The following is a 5,285-nucleotide window of genomic DNA, read 5'->3' as shown; positions in this document are numbered from 1 at the left end:
TGGTGCAGGACCAGGCAGTGTTTCATTCTGTTGTACATAGAGTCTCTATGAGCTGGAACCAACTGGACGGCACTTAACAACAACAACCGTGAGTCCAGAAAGTCTGGAGTCCATGAGAATTTTAAAATCTTTTCTGCATTTTCCCCTTTTTGACCAGGATTCGTCTATAGAACCCTTGATCAAAATGTTCAGTAATAGTAGCTGCGCACCATCCAGTTCTGGTCTCGTGGCAAAGGTGGGAGTTGTTCATGGAGGCAATTAGCCACACATCCATTTCCTCCTCCTATTCCTGACACTTCTTCCTCTGTTGCTTCAGGTAAATAGAGACCAATTGTTGTGCATTGGATGGCCACTTGCGAGCTTTTAAGATCCCAGGCACTATGCAACAAACTAGGAGGTAGCACAGACGCACTAAACACATTATGAGGCCAATTAACTGTGATATCCCATGAACCCATAACCCTAAACCTCCAAAGCAAGGACCTAAATCCCATGAGGTTTTTTGGTTGTACATATGTAGCCTCAGCAGGTACTTTTCTTATTGTTGTAATTATATCTATCACACAACTTTTGCCAATTCAACAGACTTGTACACCAGTGTTCACTGCAGCACAATTCACACTAGCCAAAAGATGGAAACAACCTAAATGCTCATAAACATATGAATGAGTAAACAAAATGTTGTACATACATACAATGGAATACTACTTAGCCTGCAGGAGAAATGAAGTCTTGATACAGGCTACAATATAGTTGGAACTTGAAGACATTATGCTGAGTGAAGTAAGTCAATCACAAAAGGACAAATGTTGTATGACTTCACTGTACCAAAAGACAAAGCAAATGCACAGAGATCAAAGTTTATTAGTGATTAGCAGGAGTGAGAGGGAGGGGGAAAGGGAAGGAGCTTAATGGTCGTGAAAAAATTCCATTGATTAAGGGTAAAGTTGCACAGCCAATTATTGTAATTACTGTCAACAAATTGTACATCTGTAAAAATTGAATTGGCAAAAGTTGTGTGATAGGGGTTGCTTTTTGATGCACAGTCTCCCCTATTATCCTCAGGTGAATTTATTATGCAGTTATCACAGGCTTCAGCGTGTTTGTCTTTGGGGAATTTGGCATCCTTGTATAAATCCCAGTATAAATCATGCAAAGTAACTGCTCTGAGTTGCTGTGGGTTTAGATCTTTTAAAAGGTTACATTCCCATCTTATTGACTCATAAAAAAATATTTCAACCAATTATGCATGAATATGCTTCTTCCTAATTTCCCATGGGCTGAGTTGAATATTCAAGTATAGTGTACAGACAGAAAACGTAAACTCATACATATTAAGAACAAGTTGCTTGTCCAGTAAACTCAGCCTAGGAGAGAAGATTTCTGGGTTCACTGAGGAGCGGCCCAGTGCTAACCACTTCTAGCCCCAAATATGGCAATCTGGCTTCATTGGCCTCTACTACCATCTCTTACCCATGCCATGCTCTGCTGCTTCCATAGCTCAGAGAACCTTGACTCCAGCCCTTGGGTGGAGAATCTTGCCATATCACTGACAAGGTTTTGTCTATGCCACTGCCTTTAAATTGACTGGCATCTGTTCACAAGATCAGGTATCAGGTGTGAAAATTAGGATAAACATAATGCTGGTCATTACCTGTATCATACTAGCCAAACTTAGAGATAACAACTTAATCCACCCACGCTCCAAAAACCTCTTAAGAAGAAAAGATCCTTCACGATTGTTAAGAGCAAATTAAACAAATAAGACTCCGGTTTTTAGGCAGTCCTGTCAGCCTGTTTCATTAATTTTTATTGGTCCCTATGGAGACCATGACTTGTGTATTATTTAACAGTCTGGCTTTCATCTAAACAAAAGGAGCAACAGTTGGACAAGCTGAAGACTTCTCAGTATATCAAACAAATGGCATGTGATGAACTCGTCCCTTTGCCATTGAATTGATACCGACTCATAGTGACCATATAGGACAGAGTAGAACTGCCCCATAGGGTTTCCAAGGAACGGCTAGTGGATTTCAACTGCTGAACTTTTGGTTAGCATCCAAGCTCTTAACCACTACGCCACCAGGGCTTCTTAGCACGGGTAAAGTGACATAAGAGAAGAAGCATTTGGGTATTTCAATTGGCAGTGGAAAATAAGACAATGAATTGGATCCAGAGGCCTTTGAACCTTGAACTCAGTCCAGACAGCTTTGAGAACAGCTCTACAACTTGGGGATTTCCATCAGCTGTCACGTGGCCATGCTAAAGGTCACAGGCTTTGAAATTGTTATCAAGGAAGTAGAGATAGGTTTAAGTCACCCACAGTCTTTCTCCTTCCCTTGCTCTTCAGGGCCATGGGAAGGGAAAATAGTATAAAGAGGAATTTCGACAACAGTTGGCCCTTATGGCCAAATAAGCATCATTTGGAAAGAGTATCAAATCTGTTAATGAGGGATCCCCGTCCACCAAGCCAAGCTCTACTCTTTCTTCTGAAGACAGGAGATAAAAATAATTTGCCAAACCAGGTCCAACAAGCCATCTACTAGTTTCCTAAGACCACTGGTAATGTATAAGAATCTATAACCTTGTATGGGCTGTTGACATTTCCACTAAAAGTTTCTCACAGAAGAAAAGGCCAGACTCCCAAAGGAGCCTAGAGATACTCAAGTGGTCTTGTCCTGATACAACCTTACCTATTTCAACCCTAGCATCACACAAAACCCTAGATGGTGCAAATGGTTAATTTGCTTGGTTGCTAACCAAAAGGTTGGAGGTTTGAGCTCATCCAAAGTCTCCTCAGAAAGTCCTATCGATCTATTACAGAAAAACTCGGCCATTGAAAACCCTATGCAGCACAGTTCTAGTCTGACACACATGGGGTTGCCATGAGATGGAACTGACTCGATAGCAACTGGTATTTTTATTTTTTTTTAATCACACAAAAACTGAACCTAAATAGAGGTGGTTTGTATGTGGTGTATTTTCCATCATCCCCCCACCTCTATATCCATGCCTGAGATTGCTACTCCGCAGAGCACAACCTGCCCTCAGAGCCCGTCCCAGAACAGTACTTTATCTTTTCCCTTTCCCCACATCCCAGAGCTAAATTAAAGACTTGAGTGAGCAATTAGCTCAATGCACTGGTCACAGGTATGCAAATTTGTCACTGGTATGCAAATTTGTCACAGGTATGCAAATTTGTAAGCAGCATGCGGGCCTCGGTACTAGTCCCCAACATCTGTGTTAATCAACTTGGATTTCCAAAACCTCTCTCTCAGGTAATGGATGAAGGTTGGATAGAGTAGTTTGAATTTGCCTCTGGCCCAAAACAGGTCTAAGGACTGTCTCCTTTGTCAAGGCCCTCGGGGACAGGCACACCCAGATTGGCCGATCTCAGCATTGTGTAGTCGCGAATGTCTGAAGGCACGAAGATATAGCGCAGGTCCTGTCCTTGGGGCACGGAAGTGAAGCCTAGGTCCTGGTAGTTTTTAAGGGAGTTCTTCATAGTGTTCACAGTGAAACCGCAGAAGAAGGTCTTGGTGCCTACATCGTCCTCGAAGCCTTTGATCACTGCACCATTGAGGCTGAAAACGTAGTCGTAGGCGTCGATGTGCCGGCCCCGGCGGGAGCCTTTCACGATGCATCCGTTACCCACCACAGCGCAGCGAACGCAGTCTGGACGCGGCCCCGTGGAGGTGGCAAGCAGCTCCGCGCTCTCGGAGCCATTCAGAAGGCTCAGGGTGGAGGCGATGGTGTGGTGGGAGAGGCCCTGCCAGCCGTAGGGTGTCTGTGGTGGCTCAGGCTGTCCCAGAGCTCCTGCGTGAGGTGGCCGCCCCACAGGAGAACCGAGGTGGAGAAGTCGAAGAGCAGCAGCAGCTGGAAGCGCGGGCGCCGCTGCAGAGCCAGGGCCAGGGGCAGGCCTGGGCCTTCCGTGACTCCGAGGTCCCCGCTCCAGCCCAGGCCCCCGGGTGCAGCTCCCCCACCGTGGAGTATAAGCCGCAGAGGAGCTGGGAGCAGGCGGTCGCCAGCAGGCACAGCAGCAGCCGCCGCCGGAGAAGCCCACGGCGGCGCCCGCGCTGCATCCCCTGCGGCGGGAGGCCCCGACGCCCTGCGCGCCCAGTTCGCGAGGACCCCGCGTCCCAATCATTTTTAGTTTTCTGCTTGCTTTGGTCATTCACAAGACAGGTATAGCAGGAAAAAAATTCCCCATTTGACAGCTGGAAAACGGAAGCTCAGAAGGGTCCTACATGAGTACTCAGTGTGTCGGGGATCGGTTATCTTTTCCTTCCATTACTTCATGTCTCTCTCTAGGTTCCATACTAATTTTCCTTTTCTTTTCCTCTCATGTCCTAAATTTGTGTGCTCAGCGTAGCCTATTTACTGGGAAAGTGATGTAAATGGATTATTCTGTTTAAATAACAAGAATAATAATATTTCCTTAACCCTCTCCCAGGTGTTAAAATCTATGAAATCTTTTGCAAATCCTGCTTTTTTGGGGTGATTCACTTTGCTATCCCTGATTGTTTACACTATGCAAGCTTTTTAAAATAAATTGAAGTGTTTTAACTCTTTGCTATTTCTGATTAAATTCATTTCGTGTGAAAAGGCAATTGGTGTGTATCTTCTTTAGAAAAGATACACAAAGAGGCAACGTGCAACAGGGTCCCAGTTTAATAAATTATCCAGATTAACAATTCAAACATATTTTTTCATATCTTCTCTGCCTTAAATAATATTCTAAATCATTTCTATGAGTTTTTGAGAGACTTAAAGATGGGAAATAATTCTAGTTTACTTTCAGTCATTGAGTAGATTGTTCACTTCAACTGTTGAGATGAACAAAAGAACAATAGGTGACTATCTCCCTCTAGAGTCTGTTTAGGAAAAATGTAATTGCTCCAAAGAAATCATTTGTATTCCAGCAATGGGCTGCAGCGCAACAGCTGATCAATAGCTGAGGAGAAAACGTCAGCCATGTGAGGGGACTAACTCAGTTTGCAGTGGACACTGTGTGACTGGGTTTATAAGCCCCAGGATGCAGTTTCTATTCATGTGCCCTGAGATTGCTGGGCACAGAGTAATTCAATGTTTTATAGCTCAGATGAACCAAATGGAGCTCTAACTTCTCTCTGATACCATCCCTGCATAAGCAGCAAATAAATAATTTGGAGTCTGTGTGGTAAGTTCTACCATAGAAATGAGCAAAGGGTGCATTGGAAAGAGAAGAAGTGGCACTTAAGCCAGTCTTGGCAGTTCAAGGAGAGTCTCTTGGATCCATGGATGTA

The 5,285-nt window shown here is 44.3% G+C and overlaps 1 pseudogene; it reads right to left on the bottom strand.

Moving 5' to 3' along the window:
* Positions 1 to 3,163: 3,163 nt before the first annotated feature.
* Positions 3,164 to 4,082, bottom strand: LOC101347550 (alpha-N-acetylgalactosaminide alpha-2,6-sialyltransferase 2 pseudogene; annotated as a pseudogene).
* Positions 4,083 to 5,285: the final 1,203 nt, after the last annotated feature.

This window comes from Trichechus manatus, unplaced genomic scaffold (genome assembly GCF_000243295.1).
Source record: "Trichechus manatus latirostris isolate Lorelei unplaced genomic scaffold, TriManLat1.0 scaffold00208, whole genome shotgun sequence".
In the NCBI taxonomy this organism is placed as follows: Eukaryota; Metazoa; Chordata; class Mammalia; order Sirenia; family Trichechidae; genus Trichechus; species Trichechus manatus.
The sequence above is the reverse complement of the archived record's forward strand: the minus strand, read 5'-3'. Positions and strand labels throughout refer to the sequence as shown.